Source organism: Schistocerca piceifrons, chromosome 6, assembly GCF_021461385.2.
Source record: "Schistocerca piceifrons isolate TAMUIC-IGC-003096 chromosome 6, iqSchPice1.1, whole genome shotgun sequence".
NCBI lineage: Eukaryota > Metazoa > Arthropoda > Insecta > Orthoptera > Acrididae > Schistocerca > Schistocerca piceifrons.
In genome coordinates this window covers 377,928,037-377,947,200 of record NC_060143.1, presented here as the reverse complement: position 1 = coordinate 377,947,200, position 19,164 = coordinate 377,928,037, and positions in this window count along the sequence as shown.

Here is a 19,164-nt window from a genome sequence, read left to right as displayed (position 1 = left end):
CTTTATCTCTGCCAATGTCGTTTGCGCCTGCACAAGTAGAGAGGATATAGAATGCAGACTGGCAATGGCAAGGAAAACGTTTCTGAAGAAGAGAAATTTGTTAACATCAAGCATAGATTTAAGTGTCAAGAAGTCTTTCCTAAAAGTATTTGTGTGGAGTGTAGCCATGTATGGAAGTGAAACATGGATGATAAATAGTTTAGAGAAAAAGAGAATAGAAGCTTTCAAAATGTGGTGCTACAAAAGAATGCTGTAGATTAGATGGGTAGATCACATAACTAATGAGGAGGTACTGAATAGAATTGGGGAGAGAAGGAATTTGTGGCACAACTTGGCTAGAAGAAGGGATCGGTTGGTAGGACTAGTTCTGAGGCATCAAGGGATCACCAATTTAGTTCTGAAGGGCAGTGTGGAGGGTAAAAACCATAGAGGGAGACCAAGAGATGAATACACTAAGCAGATTCAAAAGGATGTAGGTTCAGTAGGTACTTGGAGATGATTGTCACAAAGAGCAGTGTTCTATAGTGGTCACTAGTGGCAACCATTCTCTATAGTCAAACGTCAGTACCAAAAAGAGATTAGAGGACCTGCTACAAAGTTATGTTATATGGGCTACGTGCAAATAAGGTGAAATGCAATTCAGGTCTTTCAGAAGTTTTGAGCATGATAGCACCTCATGCAGTTTATGTTGAAAGGCATCAGTATAGTGATGAAAGGTAGGGAATCAACAAATAAGGAGAATAGACTGTGTTGTGTAACATGGAGATGATGAGGAGACAAAAAGTTTATGTTTGTAGTTTTAGTGTTTCATTCCCTCACCTCTTGAGTATTAGGAAAATCTGAAAGACTAAATGGTGTTATTGTCTCATCCGTTTAGGTTTTGCAAGCTTTTGTAGACTGCCCATACGAAAAATCTGTGCGGCTTGTTGAGCACTATGCTATCCACTTTATAGATGACAAAAATTATCTCCAACTTAACCAGCTGACATTTAATAAAGGCAGTAACTGCAATTAAAGGAGCTAAGAATTTTGAATTGAAATGCATCAGTTGCTAAGAAAAGAAAATTTGTTTATAAGAGGTTTCATTGTTTTAGGCATGTGAACAAAACTATGAACACATGAACTTTTTATCTGAACTACGGTTATAAAATTTCATTAACAATATCATCATTTCCTCACGTAAATAAGTGCTAGGGAAAGAAGAAATTTCAGAAAATGGAATACACACTACATTACAATTGTTCTCTGATAACCTATCTCAGTAATTTACTAATCGCTGTAAGTGTTTAAGATTGATCTGGATCTTTATTACCGTTCAGCAAATGAAATGTCCAAAAGAGGTGGTAAGTGATCTGAATCTGAGTGAGTGAATGACTAGATTATGGCAAAACAAAACTAACCAAACATATGCAAAATGTCATCCTACAGTCTTCAAAGTCGCCTCTATTGTGAAATTTATGTCAGTTATTAGAACATACTTAAATACACATATAGTATAATAGTAGTATCTATGATTATTTTAATACAGAAATTGTAAAGTCTAGTGTACCCTCTCCACTTTCACTTACGTTTGTGAACTCATTTCTCAGTTATCAAATGCCAACTTAGCTGACAGAATAATATTTGTACCCTTGCTTTTGTAGGTGGAGGGGAGACTTGTACATTGTGAATCGATGCCAGACACAAATGGTGAGCTGTTCAAAAGGCACTCCACGAGTTGGAGCAAATGATTTAACTTAATGATTTTATTGTATCTCCACTCCAGGTCACATGAAATTCTGCAACTAAACCCTGTTCTCATTCACCAACTGTCTCTTGGAAGTATAACCATCTAACCCCTCACTCAGAGACCATAATATAAGCAGTGCTCAGCTTAAATGTAATATAATGTAGTTTCAAAAGCATAGATTTGAATACAATGCTTCCTGTGTGGCATAAAATCTAAAAATTTCTGTGCCTTTGCATCATTCTAAAACGAGAAGGGGGAAAAGTGGACAAAATTACTCCACCTATAGTTGAGAAGAGTGATTTTCTCCATTCTAAGTGCAAGTATCTCCTATTGGCAAGTATGTCCTGTTAGTGCAGATCTCACATGATCACATTCATTGTGTATACTTTATATGGGGAATTATTCCACCACTGGTTACTCACCAGTCTCAGCACTGGCACTGTGTATAGATCTATTCCTGAAAGCATTTTTAGCCAATCTAACACATTCTGGTCTGCAGCTTATAGGATGGTGTGATGAAAGAAGCTAACCAGATAAAAATATCTGATAACATCAACAAAAATGGTCATCAGCAATTAGTCCAGTGTGGAATCCATCCACTGTGAGGTCAAAGTGAGTACAGTAGAGAGGGGATGAAAATGTTGCCTTATACGGTGATGTACTGACCAGGGTGTATACAAGGACAAGGAAAAAAAATTCCCGGATTTCCCGGTTAAAAATACACTTCCTCCTGGATGGAAACACAGCTTTTCCCTGTTAACTGACAGTGTATTTTCTCTCAGAACTGTATAACTTATCAATCCTTTGAATGGTTACGGTTTTATACATGGGCGTAGAATTTCCCGGCGCTTTAGAAAACGAAACTCAGGGGAAAAAACACCTTTTGGAAAGATGTTTAATGTGCAGTAACATGTACACTGCATATTTTTGTATTATGAAAGTATAAATTCGAATTCCAGCATACACTGCATGTTAATTTCCGAAGCATTGAAATCGAGATTGTGATGCGTATTTGTAGGCCAGTCATAGCTCATGTCACGTGATCTCGCCAGCCGATGACAGCAGATATTGAGAGCTTTGGACACGTGGTGTAGTCAGCCACTAGTAACATCACTGTTAAGTAGAGCGAACACATGAACAATAAAAGTTAATGGTTTAAATTAATATATAAATAATGTTGCTACAAGAAAAACGAAGCTTTCACATATAATATTGGTCTTTTATGCACGTATTACATTTTAAGATATATCACCCAAATGTGCCAGTAAATTTTTTAATAACGACATAAAAGTGTGATCTTCTGGGCTATAAATTCTTCTAAATGGCTCGTCATCAAAGAGCTGATTTTTAAATGAGTCCCAGATTCTCAGTGAAGTAGGCATTGACCTGATATTAAGCTTTTCAATGTAGCTTCAGGATGTAAATTTCCTTTGATACCAGTACTTTGTTATCTCATGTCTGGTTCTTTGTTATAGTATTATGCCATACGTGCTAGAAGATGAAAACGTACACTTGAAATGCACCGAAGTGGGGCAATAGTAAATAGTGGCGTCCCTCGAGCGTTTGAGATAGGACATCAAAAATTTAAAAAATCGAATTTTCAAAAATATGTTCATTTTGTAGTGCACATCTTTCTGAAGAGTCTGATACGTAAAACATACGTGTCCGAGGAGCTGTAAGACATGTTATTTGGTCTTAAGTGTGCTAAAGTGCAGCGCCACACCTCTTCACACAGCATTCTTCTATCGCACGTCACTGTATTTCGGTCTGGGGAATTGAAACGTGTATATTTTGCACTGGATGCCATCAAACTATTTTCAGGACAGTGGAAATTAAAATGTCCTATGGTGCATCTCCTGCTTCCAGTCAACCGGTTTGACATACTCTTCAGAAAATTTGCACTCTTTATTCCCTATTAGCTAACAACTGGCTGCTTTGTCTGACATAAAATTAAGTATAGGATACATAAAACCAGTAAAGAGAAGAGACAAGCAAGACAGTACACATTTCTTCAATCCTTAGCTCCTAGAATTTTTTTCTCTCTAATCTTGCTACAGCTTTACATGGCGTGCTTTCCTTTCTGCGAAAGGATCTGCTACCTCATCAAAGTTCGTCAAACGTTTTGCTACATGAAAAATCGAAATGTCGTTGTCTAAAACTGAAAAAGCTGTAATTACAAATAGGCCCAAGACTAGAGTAGTTTCTCGACCTGATTACCTGTATTTTGTCACTGTCTGTGAGATAAAACAAAATAGGCCTTTATAATACTGCAGCAATTGTAACACACGCCAAACAAGCGAGACTGTTTTGGCAGAAATGGTCATTTTTATAACATGGCAGAATATAATTCACAAAATACGAATATCAAATGTCTATTAGGCCTACTACAAGCAAAAAGCTTTACGTTAGGATATAGTTTTACACTTCATTCATATGCTCCAGTTTCTCAAGCAAGAGATGGAAAAGTAGTAATGCAAAATTTTTACACAAATTTGGAATCATCATATTCTTTCATAATTTAAGTGATGTCACCGTTTCTTCTCCTTCCTCGTTCTAACAAACAAAGTTGTCATCAGTAATTCTGTATCTATTCCTGCCAATGTCAAAGCTTATTTGCCAGTTAACTTCACTAACTCTGCCAGAATCACCAGTTTAGTTATCCCACGATTATTCCCCGGTTAGGCATTGTTACGTGTTCGTAAAACGAGTTTTCCGTGCTACTTCCAGAATAGACCTTAAAGCGGCTGCTAGCCGGAGACCGTACAACTGACCCTTGCTAGTATAGCAATCTGGCCAAAAATTTTCTGTCAAAATTTCATTTTATTGGATACACCGAGAAGATAATATGTAATCTTACTTACCTGTTATTCCTGTAAGTCGTTTATTCGCACTCTGGTAGTCTGAATCTATGGATTTTGCTGGTAATCATAATAACACTCATCATTCGCAAACCCAATCAACCACCTAATCAGACAGTGGTTGGCTTTCTTTCGTTCGGCTGTACTCTGCTCAGTTCATATAGCTCCTTTTGTGTGCAGGAAATTTTATTTCTAGAGATGACGAGGATTCCACTGACAGAGACATCATGTACACTATGCACACATTCACAAATCAAATTAGGATTCATTCAGAAATCAACTTAGAATGTGTTCAACAATGTTCAAAAACTGACAGGGCCACATTTCAAAGTCATACGAATAACGAATAATCGATAGACCAACGTGCGCTGGATGCTAGGCGCTTTGTGAAACAAGGTTTTTTCCTCAAGAATATAAATTTGCCCCTCCCCCCCCCCCCCCCCCCTCCTAGAGTAAAATTTTTCCCGGTAGCACCTAGCATTTTTAAAAAAAATTTTTAAATTTATTTTTTTATTTTTTTTCCTGCGGCTGCTTACACAGTCAACAGCCACGTTTCTGTAGCCAGCAGCAGAAGAAGATACTACTGAATTGCGCATGCGTAAGATCCCACTCGTATCTGCTAAACCAAATCTAATGTTAACAGTTGTGACGTCATGCTCATCGGAGGCAATTTGTTGTTACGAAGCATTGCATATTCTTCCTAAAGCCTTTGACACATTTTACTGTTGGCAGGTGCCTGTATGAGCACTGTGTTTTGTTGCTGCATATGGCGCATTTCCTTTGCAATTTAAGTTTTATTTTAGTTTTTTTCTCTCGTTCATGTTTTATTGCTGCACATTATTCTGCAGTAGCAGGATACAGTAATATTCTTTGTTAGAGTATTGGTTCCTTCCAGTCAAAATTACAAAAATTTAACTGAGAACAAAAACAATGAAAAATTCCCGGAATTCAAAAATATTCCCGGGTTTTTCCCAGATCTCCCAGTTGTCCCGGGTCGTAGACACCCTGACTGACTAAAACATGATGAGGCCAGCACCCCCCACATGGCAGTGTTACCACTCAACAATGGCCTGGAAGCAGTCATCCAAAAGCTTATGAATGTACAACCATTTGACATGATGAAACCGGAGAAGATTTATGCAGTAACACTGCTGGGAGACCATGTATTCATACTAATTCAGTGATACGTAGGAAGCTGCAACGTATGCCTAAATTTCTAAGTAACTACTTTCTAAGTAGGTTTTCATGGATACTTGACGCTTATTTTTGTGGTTCCATCAGACCAAGTTTTTCAGCATTTTATTGATGCTCTCCCATGAGTCAAGTTAATCTGTGACCTGAGAACTTAGTTTTTAGCTGTGACATTCTCGAATAAATGCTTAATGGAGCTCCTGCCATGTCAGAGTTGTCAATTTCAAGCTTTTGACAGTCACCTCCATCATCATCACTATGACCACCACCACAAGATTAGTTTTCAGTACGCTGTTAGTCACGTTACATGGCTGAATTATATTATGGAGGTGTTGTGAAGTCATGGAACTTCTAAATACTACTAGAGACTATGTTGATATCTATTACTGAAGAACATTGGTAGCAACACTGATTTCATTAGATGGTGAATGAATAAATTGCTTTCTCTGTTGAAGCAACCATTTCCATGCACCAATAGAGGTGTAGCCACTGTCTCAAAGTTGTTCTTACACATTCTGATCTCAACAGCTTCTTTGATGACATAATCCCAGTAGATAGATACATGGAATAGTATTTCTGCTTTATCAAATCAGTCTTTCCTTCTCATCCTGTCTCGTTAAGTCTCCCCTGACACCCAGTTCTGGGTGACTGTTCCGAAATCTACCCCTTTTTCCTAGGTCTCTTCAGTCCTTTTTCTTCACCCCTCTCCCTTCCCCTTTAACCCTTCTGCCTGAAGAAGGAGCCATGGCTCTGAAAGCTTGCCTAATTATAACCTTCTTTTATGTGTGTGTTCTGCCACAACTTGGTGAGTAGAGTTTTTTATCAATCCAATTACATTATGTTGTCAAAAACTGATTTTTTTCATTGGCTGATAGTAGGTCATTTTAAAGCTCCCTTCGGTGTGAATTCACATTGGGTTACATTCAACATTAATTTGTTCCATTCCTCTCTCATAGACACTTTAATTGGTTTACTTATTGAGATATCAAGAGGTTGCACTTGCTAAGTAAGTCCTCCCGAGATAACAGCAACCTTTGTATTTCCCTGTCTCAATTTCTCTTTTACATAATTTTTCAAATGACTACTAAACTAATCGAGCACAAGAAGAGAACTCTTCTTCAATAAAGCACTTTCCCTTCTCTCCCACACTCTGTTAATCCATAATTACATACCAGCCTTGTCCATCCAACCCTTGGCATGTACATGAAAACAACACATTTCGGTATTTCAGAAAGTTTGGCAATGTTTTTTGAAAATAATCACTGAATTAAGTTTAGTACTGTGAGTGCAACATGAATGGACAACAGTGTAGTGCAATTTTTTCATGTCCACTTGTTTTTATAGTTACAGTTTTAGCACCTTTCATGGCAACAGTTCTGTTACTCGGCACATCAAATGTCCGCGGAATTTCATCCATATTATTTGTTTAGCTTAGTTCCACATTCGTTTTCTTTCAATGTTGAATAATAAGTAATGGAAAGATAATATTTTCTCTTCATACTCTTATAGCATTTTCTGAGATATTTTGGTTCTGGTTCACATGGCAAGTGCATGATGCTTCATAAACCTGTAGCACCAACCAGTGAACTCCACCCTAAAGTCTTTTAAGTTCACTATAGTGCTAGCTTACAAGTGTGTATGTGAATCATTTTTGTATCAATGCCAATGTCATTTTGTTGGTGTCCTTGAATCGATTTCGGTATGTCATCTTTGGCCATTTTGCATTCCATCTTCTATTTGCACATTTCGTCTTTCTCATTTTTTCCAGTTCTTTTTTACTGGCCTGCCAACCACGAATGGTTTTTTCTGTTGCTGGTGGGCTGAAATGCTGCTCAGCTGCTCTGTTTCCATGTTGTTCTGCATATGCTGTTACTTTCAATTTATAGTCCACATCATATGAATACCTTTTATGTTTTTCCTTTATGAAACTAGCTATTAACAAAAACATTGTACTGTTACCAATAACACAAATCACTTTCAATTCAAGTTCACTGGCACCAGAGACTGCAATGACACATCATAAGCTAGACAACGTTCTGGTTTGTAATGGAGGGGTGGGAAGGAGACAACTGTTAGCAAGCTTGTGATTCCTCACAACCCACATTCGTCGCATCGGTGCACTGGTGCTGCCAGTCGAATCCAATGTTGCCAGATAGAGATAGGTTTCCCGTGGCATTGAATATCTGGCCTCTTTTATGACTGGCAGGAATTTAAAATCAGACACTGGACATTTTTATACTCATCTCGAGTGTAAGAGCACCTGAATCTTGGGAGAAAATTTTTCGAAGAAAAAAGTTGGTCTTAGCGCCCATAAAATACGGTAAGGAGGAACTGTTAAAAGCTCAAGACTGACAAATCTGATGCAACAAGAACTCTGTGAAACATTTATTCAAATCTGTGACAATTTGTACATCTTTTCTTTGTAAAAATTCAATATCCTCTGTTAAATCCTATAGTGGAATATTCTGCAAACAAAATAAACTTAGTACCTGGTAAAGTCACATATTGAAGTTTATGATATACATAAAAAAGTGATGGTACTAAGTTGGAACCTTGAGGGAAACCACTTGTAATTAGTTCCCAGTTGGATGATGCCTCAGACTCTTGACACAGGTCTCTTACCTACTGACACCATCTAATTCCCATCAGATACAGGATTTGAATCTTTTTACATTTCCTGTTACACTGTGATATTCTAATTTCCTTAAAAGAATGTTGTGATTTACACAGTCAAATGCCTTTGACCGGTCCAAAATATAAAAGTAGTCTGTCTTTTATTGTCTAACATACTAAGTGCATTCTCACTTTAAGTGTAGATAGCCTTCTCTGTATCAGAACCCTTCAGAAATCCAAACTGTGACTTTGACAATATGTTACTTGTTGTCAGATGGATCTGAAGCTGACTGAATATTATTTTTCTAAAATTTTCAAGAATGCTGGCAAAAATGAAGTTGTACGGAAATTTGATGGCCTTTCCCTGTCTCCTTTCTTAAACAAAGGCTTACCTTTAGCCTACTTCAACTATTCAGGAAATGTTCCATTGATAAGTGATCAGTTACACAGACAATTTAATATGTTATTAAATTCAAAATCACACTCTTTTAATTAACTATATTTATACTGATTTTTATCATAACCACTAGAATTTTTAAGATTTTATGGGTGGAATTACTTCAGTTGATGCTGTAATTCTCATATTCATATTACTAAAGCTACTAGTAATGACTTGTCTGAGATATTCCAAGGCAGCATCTACTGAACCTGACAACACTATATTTTCAGTAACAATTATGAAATGCTTGCAACACTGCACGTGTCTGTTACCGATGCATCACTCTCTTAATGATATCTGCTCCTCTTTATGTCTGGTTCTACCAGTCGCCTCCTCCAATGTACCTCATACTGTCTTCACTTTTTTTGTCTGATGTGATTATCTTTTCCTCGTAATAAATTTGTTTTGATGTCCATGTTACTAACTTCAATACTTTATTGTATACCTTGTAACAAGCTACAGTATCAACATTAGAGCTGTTTCTGACTGACATATACATTAGCAGCATGCTGCTAATGAACCAACATCTGTCACCTGTTTTACTTATACTGAGCCTATGTGATATTCCATTTCATATCCCTATATAAACGCTACACCCAGGTATCTGTGTGAGTTGACAGATTTCAGATGTGACTAAATGATATTTTAGTTATAAGATACAGCTTGTTTCCACTTTGTGCACAGCACAATTTTACATTTGTGAACATTTAAAATATGTTTCCTATCTTTGTAGCAGTCTTAAATCTTACTGAGATCTGACTGAAGACCAGGCAAGGTGGTGCAGTGGTTAGCACACTGGACTTGCATTCAGGTGGACGACGGTTCAAATCCGTGTCCAGCTGTCCTGATTTAGGTTTTCCGTGATTTCCCTAAATTGCTTCAGGCAAATGCCAGTATGGTTCCTTTGGAAGAGCATGGCTGACTTCCTTCCATGTTCCGACTGGACCGTTGACCTCGCTGTTTGGTCCCCTCCCCAAATCAACCAACCAACCAGTCTGGCTGAATATTTGTGCAGTTTATTTCAAACACTGCTTCATAACACTATCTGCACATCATCTACAAAAAGTTTGCAGTTATTATTAATATGGCTATGAATTTTATCCTACCAGTATTCCAAGCACTGGTCACAATCCTCAGCAAGTTCATCAACTCTCAGTTTCAACAAAATTGTAATGATTGACAACTAAAAAAGTTGGAAGTTTTAGGTATCAAGGCATTAAATACCTGAAGTGCCTCAGTCACAAGTTGTGTGTGACAGGCAGGACATGTCTGCCTCAGGTGTTGGCGATGAAAGAAGTGACACTGAATGAAATTTTTTATCTGTTTTTCAATGCATGTCCAGCTACTACTGATTTCTTCAGATACCATAGTCACAAACAGCTCTCTTATTCAATTTAGCTTTGTACTAACATACATATGGTCGTTCTGATGAAATACTGTCTGCACTCAAATGACATATTGTAAACAAGGGGAATCCAAGCTTACATTATATTCCACAGGCAGAATGAACTGATGTATTTCAGCTGGTGGACTTGATGACTAGTCTGATTTTAAGTCTCTTCAGGAACTGACTAATCTGATGGAAATACAGTCTGCCACACAAAAAGAGACATCTTGTGTTTAAATATATTTGCCAACATTCAATGAAAGAAATGAGACGCCAGTCCATTTGTTAACATAAGTGTGTTGCTGGTGTACACACTGAAACAGATATGGCTACACACTGAAACAGATATGGCTCATTTTATCCAAGAAATAAACACCAGAATATGACATCAGAATTTAGTATCAAAAGTAATATGAACAAAAATTTACAGGAAAACTAGAATAAGACTGCATTTCAAAGGAAGTAAAACATCAACAAAACATTTCGGTTAGAAACAGTGGTTGTTGGGAATACACACAGACATAAAAGCAGAGAATTATCTACTTCAGCAAAAAAGTGCACTTTTTACACAGTGATCTAAGAATAAAGTTCAAATACAATTTGAACAAAACAATTATGGAAGAAATAGTAACAGACCAGTTTGAAACTGCTTCCAACAGTAGTCAAATGAATTACAATAGTCTGTCAATTTACCTGCAAATAAGCTACTTGTAAATAAAGAGAAGCTAGTGACACTGCATTTCCTGCTTATTATAATTTAAATGTAAATGTTATTCCATTTACATTTCCACTGGCACTTAGGTACACAAAAAAACACAAATTTTTGGGTATTATCATGGATAACACCAGCCGTAGGAGGAGCAAGTAATTCATATTTGTAAGTCAGAACAAATACGATTTTACCAAAATGGGTCTTAGCCTTCCAGGACCATGATACCTTAAGGCAAATATATTTCGGACTGATATATCAGCATCTTCAGTGTGATACTGAGATCAAGTTGGGGCACCAGCAGTCTATTCAGAAAGGTTTCAGGGTACAAAAGAAGGCAATAAGAGTGTAAGCTAAGGTAAAAGAGAGAGCATTGCAAAGAAATTTTCAGAAAATATAAAATATTCGTCATATACTAAATCCACAACATAAATTAATGAACAATGATGCACATAGCTACAGAACACAGGGAAGGGAAAATTTTCATCGATTTAAAAGTAATACAAGGGTGCAGATTGTAGTTCACATACAACAGGAATCATTTTTTACAACGGACTACATCTGATCCAAAAAAGCCGATTTAAATACCTTACAAAATTAAATGAAGCACTTGTTAGTAGAGAAATGCTGTTATTTGATACAAGGTTTCACATTGTAATGTAATGAACTAAAGCTGTGACAATGAAAACTGATCATCATATGAACAACAGTAGTGGCATAACTACTACTTCAATCCAAGAAACCTCTTTATCAGCACTTTTCATGAGTTTTGTTTTCTTTAGCTCTCTTACTTTTCTCTAATCTCTTTCCTCTGTCTCTAATTTTATTTTGAGGACTTCTCAGCTGCCCCCCCCCCTTTTTTTTTTACTGCTACTACACTGTAACAACCATGTGCACTTTGGAAGCAACGTATTAACTGCTTCCTGATGCATACAGATCCAACACCTCCATCAACCTTTGTCACATTGTGTATGGTATGAAGGGCTGTGAGAGGGGTTTCAGTCAAATTTTCAACCACAATGGAGGAAAATGTCTGAGAAATCTCTTTCGGTGGCTGGCATTGCCATGAAAGAAAATGTAAACAAGCTTGATAAATCCCTCCAAATTTTCATAAACCCTCTTATCCCCATCCAGAATTCACCACTGTGATCACAATTCCTATGAAGTTCTTTGAGAATTTTCTTTACTTATCTGACCTCTAAGAGATTTTGAAATTCACAAACAATGGTATCAGCCTCATGACCATCAATGCGATTTAAGGTAGTGAGATGTATCAATGCTATGCTTAAAACAATGTCGGCATTAATTGTCACTTCTGATGCCCTTTGTAAAGGAATAGGCCAGAGACAAATACGCCAGATTCTGGGATACCATCGATACTCTTCATAAATGCATGGCAATCATTATGAAACATTAAGATACCTTTCTCTGATATGCCACACTGACCAAGAGCTTTCTTGGTTCTGTATCTGATTTTTTTGTCATTCAGAACTGTTTTAAAGATAGTCTGTTTCTCCAAAACTTTTGGCTTGATAAAATTCCCCATTAATTCTTTGACCATTAACTGAAAAAAGGGGGGGGGGGTGTAGTACAGAAGAAAAGAAGTAGGTGGGCATCTGACAAATTTAGTGAGAAACAGCTCGGTCTGAGCAACCATAGTCTCAAAAAAGGCGAGATGAGCTCACAGCATCTTATCATTCTCAGACTCATGCAGTACTTGATAGATATGACACTTAGCAATTCAAATAGTGATCTTAGGCTTTGGTTTTACCCCCTACTGTTTCTTTTTACCCTTTCTACTTCCTTCACATACTTTTCAATAGCTGTCAATATTTACTCAGTCCTGACTGCCATCATTTTATTTTCCAACCACTGTATAGTACAAAATTTCTGCAGGAAAACAGAGATGCCTGTAACATTGGAGAAATTAGTTTGGTATGATGGAATGTTTTTGAATAGATTATATAAGGTTCTCAGAAACTGAACAAGATTGTAACCAGCATTAGTACAATGTGCCAAAGCACCATGCACTTTTAAGTAACTCATGTGTCAGAAAGCCCAAAAGCTTGCTTCTTCTGGATTACCTGCTGCTTTAAGCTTGCCTTTCAGTTCTCTTAGAAATGCCTTATTAACATTAGGGCCATACACGGACACTTTGACAACCTGCCATTTCTGATTTACCCTGGATTGAGAAGCACCTGTCTAAAACACTTCAACTATAAGTTTCTGCAGCACTTTTTCTCAGGAACACTGAATTGAAGTGCCTGTTCAAAATCTGGCCCAACACACTATCCTACAAACGTGCAGCACTTACTATCCCACAATCTGCTGCTTTTGGCTAACCCAAGCACAACCACATCACAGGCAGCAACAGTACCCTGTAGTTATCGAGTGAAAAATGGTCCCAGGCTGAACACAATGCTGTAATTTACTTTTGACTTCTCAAGCTGCACTCTGGAGGTAATCTCACTGTCTGGGAACATATCCGGAAAGAGATTAACAAGGCTGCCAATGTCCCTATAAGATTGGTGTCTCACACAGCCATAAGGCACAAATGGACCTCTGCCTTGGTAACAGCATTCCTCTCTGTACATAATCTGGCATCAACAGTTGTTGCAAAGAACTTTCCTCTGTAGATGCCTGATGCAATTGCCTCAGGGTAGGATCTGCCTGCTGGAACACATCAAGACTGAAATGATGTACTCACTGCCTACAATACAGCAACGTAAAAATACACAAGAAAATTAGAAATACCACTTCTTATCACTGAAATTAATAATATTCTTTCCCAGCGCACTTACTGAAACAATGGCACAGTTGGGAATGTCGAATTGATGATCAACTGGGTGCATCCAGCAGTGACAGGTGGCATCACAGGGGGCTATGTTTGACGAAGTAGCATTGGGGGTGTGGCTGTTTTTGTCAATTAGCATTTTAGCATGGATATAGGACCTGTCCCCTTCTTAAAAGCCTTGAGCCCAGTATGTTCCTCAGCCCCTGCATGGCTGGGCAAGACCTGCGTACCTATATTGCTGAGGGAGAGGTGAATTTCACAGAACACTGAATTTTTCAGACATGTGCTCTGCTCTGCACCAAAATTCTGCATCCTCAGTCCAGTTAGGGTTAAATTAACACTTCCAGTTCTCTGACTGAGTCCTGTGTTAACGTATGTATTAGACACGATCATGTCAGAGTAATCTGGCAAGATGCATCCAAGAGTTCATGAAGATAGAAAGGCACTATTTTATGCACACCACTAAAGCACTATAATCAATCTTATTCATACACATAATCTATCAGACAGACAGGTGCTGGCATGCTACAGCATTAATTTTTCAGTATACATCCTAAACAATGTACTATATGAGCCATTTCATGTCAAGAGGTCCAATTTTGGGAAAACCTCTTGCATCACAATCATGGCATTTGATGAAATTTTGTGTGAATATTCACAAATGTTCCCAATTAACATAGGTAAGGCTTTACTTTCACCAATTTAAAATCTCCAGGGCCCAGTGGAATTTCTATCAGATTGTAATATGCATCTACTGTCAAGGTAGTCCCTTTGTTAACTGTTATCTATCTTAGATCCATTGAACAAAAACCTGTGCCCAGTGATTGGAAGAAAGCACAGGTCACACATGTCTACAAGAAGGGTAACAGAAGTGGTCCACAAAACTACCATCCAATATCCTTGACATCCATTCATTGCAGAATCTTAGAACATATTCTGAGCTTTTAAACATAATGAGGAATTTCTAACAGAATTGCCCCCACCACGCCAATCAGCATGGTTTATGAAAACATCTGAAGTGAAACTCAAATTGCACTTTTCTCACATGATACCCTGAAACAAATTGATCAAAGCAGTCAGGTAAATGCAGTGTTTCTCTATTTATGACAAGTATCTGACTCAGTACAACATCTATACTAATTAGCAAAAGTATGGTCATGTGCAGTATCGGTGAAAGTTCAGGTGTGCCCCAGGGAACTGTGTTGGGACCTTTGATGATTGTGTAGTACATTAATGACCTAGGAGACATTATTAATAGCGCTGTCACCCCCTTCACTGCTCCTCTCTCTCAGCAGTTTTAATGTGGTGGCAAGGCAGGCCTCCTGCCAATCCCAACAGCCATCGGATGAATCACCGACTTAATGTGGGGAAAGTGCCTATGTTTGGGAACAACCATTTCCTGTAATGTATCAAATGTTGGACCATCACCACGTAAAAAGTTATGACATTCTTTTTTCATTCAACCTCAATTCTCACAACAAATTTTCATGAGTGATCTTTGACACTCCTTGAACCAATTTTTCATCCACCCTTTTTGTTCCTCCTTGCAACAAAGTAGAAGAATTATTGCAGTAGCAGCATCTATTGTCCAATATTCCAAATGGCAATACTATTGCACAGAATTATTGTGCAATATCGTTGACTGTCTGTGGAGTGCTTTAGAGGTACTCTTTTGAAAACCGTACTATAGGGTGAAACAAATCTCCACAAGTATTGACTTGGAGACAGAATAACTGCGTCTTTATTGGGCACGAGTGCCAATGTTCACACAAAATTTTATCAAATTCCATGATAGTGGTGTGAGAGCCTCTAGACCACTTGGCATGGTATGACCCACATCATGCCCAGTAGTTATCCCTGAATCAAAATAAATTAATTGAAATAGGCCACGAACTCCTCTAGAAGGACACATATTTATTATCATAGTGTGTTAGTAAACAATACAATGCTTACATTTAAATAGCTGTCAATGTAAAACACACCAATTAATCTTCACAGCTTATACAGTGTACAGCTTGAGTGCAGACAGTATTGCACTGAGCAGATCATGCACGTGACATATCATCATCAGACTGATATTGAGCTGTTTCTCCTAATCAAACTGTCAAGATAAATACTGGTAATGGTAGCTGAACATTAACTGGACAAATGGCATATGATTGCATTCAATGACACTCATCATCACAAAGGTTAATGTTTCTTAGAATAGCGCAATTAAAAAAGATAGAGAGATCAAAATATCTAGTAACACCACCAAAAAGTTGGTTTTCAGCTGAACAACATCAAACTGGTCATAACGAGGTTCAATCAGGTGTGTTAGATTTGGTACAAAAATGTTACTGTTTATGGCAATTGTCTGATCACTGGTAAGTCACAGCCAGAGACAAGGAACCACATAACTAGACAATGGTTTTGGTACCCTTGGCTGAAAGTTCACAGATGTCCATGGTATTTCCAAAAGAATGACTTCATGTTAAAACTCCATATTTGTTGATAAAACATACTACAACCATAGGATAAACTGCAAAATACTAATCAAATCTTACAGCTTTAGCTTTGCTATTATTAATGCCCTGTGTGTCTACCATCAGCAACACAAACAACATGTAGACAATAACTAAATTTGTCATAAGCTTTACACAACGTATCTGCTTTTACAGAAGTTATGGTGACTGATATTCTGTTCATCACTACTTCTGTGCCACGAGGTAGAGGAAAGATGAACCCACTTTCCTTCACATATCCCTATAAAAAAACCACATGGGGTCATGTCTGGTGATCTTGGAAGCCAAGAATGTAGAGCAGTGTCTTGGGGTCCCGTGCCGTGTGCCCTACCCAACATTGGTCTACCTTCAGATGCAGCGGAATTTGCTTTTTCCACAACTTTTCTGGTGATTTCATTTTCCAACAGGGTGGTGCTTCCCCACACTGGCACAACAACATACATCAGTTTCGCAATGACACTCTGCTTCAACACTGGATGCATGGAACCCTGAGATACTGCCCTCCATTCTTGGCCTCCAAGATCAACAGACATGACACCATGCCATCTTTTCTTGTGGGGATATGTGAAGGAAAGTGTATTCATCTTCCATTTTCCCCGTGACACAGAAGAAGTGAAGAACAGAATAACAGCTGCCATAATTCTGTAAAAGCAGATACACTGTGTAAAGTGTATGATGGATTCACCTACTGTCTAGGTTTTGTTGATTGTGCACATTGTGTTACTTCTTTGGGGAACATTACAAAGGAAAGGCATGTTACTCAGCCCCAAGTATGAAAGCAACTCTGCTGTGAAGACCAGTCAGAAGCTGAGTTCCTTTCATACTGGGGTATGAGTGACCTGCCCTTCTTTTTAACCTTACTCAGCCTACCCATGTATCTTCTCCTGAGGAAATATTGTGCACCAGCAGCACCAATTTTTCACCTTCTGTAATTAAGTATTGACCAGTAATTCTGTCTAATAATTTTATGGTTTTCTCAAGTGAATTATCTTTTTGACACACTCCCATCAGAGAAAAGTTCCAGGACAGGTTTTATTAAAAATTGAAAACTGGAGGTCTTGGAGGCAAGCAGGTAAATTTTTAACTGTGGTGCTTGTAAGCTCATTTGTCACAGCCAATTGGATGTCTGCGATATCTTGACAAAACTTTCCTTTCAGTTGCCTTTTCACTCACAGAAACACAAAAAAAATCACAAGGCAAGAGGCTCGGCAAATATGGTGATTGTGAGATGGCAATAACAGAATGTCTGGCCAGATACACGATAAGAGATAAAGCAGTATGAGGGTCTTGCATTGTCATGTAGCAAGAACCAGTCCTGAGAATGCCACAAATCAGGCAACATCAAATTGCTTATTGCAAATGTTTCAAGACTTCAATGTAAAGAGTTTGGTTCATTGTTTGATGTGGAGGAACATGCTCATGATGAACTAATCCTTTACTATCAAACAATGTGATCAACACTGTCTTTGTTCTTGAAGATCGTCATTTGAATTTCTTCAAGGTTGGTGATCCAGGACTCCGCCATTCAGCACTCTTGACATTTCACGTGAGGGTCATGCTCAGCAACAATATTTGCCAGAACTGTGGTATCACGTTTGACTCTCTCCAGTAGTTTATCAGAAATTCTTTGTCTTTCCTCATTCTTTTTGTCTGTAAGTTTTGCATTAAGTTTCTGATACCTAAATCTTTGAGTAAAGTCTCATGACACACATGGTGATTCAAATTAAGTTCTTCTGATATCACACCTGTTACACGACAGTCTTCTTGCAATAACTGCCTTAACCATTCCATGTTTGGATCAATATGTACTGTAGGTGGGTGATCAGCTCTGGGATTGTCTTTTACTGATTCTCAGCCTTTTGCACCACTCAAAAAAGTGGCGTCTTGAAAGTGCCTCACCAATGTATGCTTGCTTAATCACTGTCCATATTTCACTAGGGGTTTTCCCAAGCTTAACACAGAACTTAATATTCACTATTTGCTCACAATTGGCATTCATTGTGACATTGTAACTAATGCGCCAAGAATCCATACAGTGTGTTGGTAAGCACAGACCTGCCACCCAGTGAGTCTGCACGGAAAGGTCATTTCAAGGACACACACATGCCACATAACATAAAAACATTTATTCCTTTTCAGTATTGCAAACTCAGAAATAAAAAAAACATCTGCCCTGGTACTTTTCTGACAAAGTGAGTAGTTTAAAACTAAGCAGTTAAAACTCAAAAATCATGGTTAAAACTCACAGAACAGAGGAGTTTAATGAATCTTATTTTGTTATACTTTTGAGGAGACTTATGGGGAAAAATTGTGCTCGAAACATATGCTACCTGGCAATCTAATTCAAAGGTCTTGTATTTGCAAACACAGTGTTTTCCTATATAACAGACAGATAAGAAAAATGAAGACTACTGCAACTACTTTGAGTCTGTCATAACATAGAGAATTATCATTTACAGTAATGTATGTAGTGCAAATCCTGGAATATCATTACAAAAAAAACTGTTTCCAGAATGAATTTTCACTTGCAGCATATCAAACTGCCTGTCAGATTAAAACTGAGTGCTGGACCAGGACTCTCACCTGAGACAAAAGATGTAAAAGGCTATAGCTGAACATCCTGTTTTTTGGCTTTAGTAACTGATAAGATCAGTCATGAAAAATATTCCTTGTGCATCCAGGATAAAAGTAAAATTTTAAACTAATAGTACTATAACACACACCCTGTTCCAATGAGGGAAACCATTAAAAGAAAAGCAACTTTCATAAAAAAAATAAACAACATAAGACATGCATTATTACTAACCTGAATGAGAAGCACCATCAATATCTACAAGACGCAAATTCATTGATGGAAGCTGTGGGTGGACTGCCTCATTTTCATTTTCAGTGTCTGAAATGGTACATTTGAGAAAGTTTTCTTATTAATATGAAAAACTT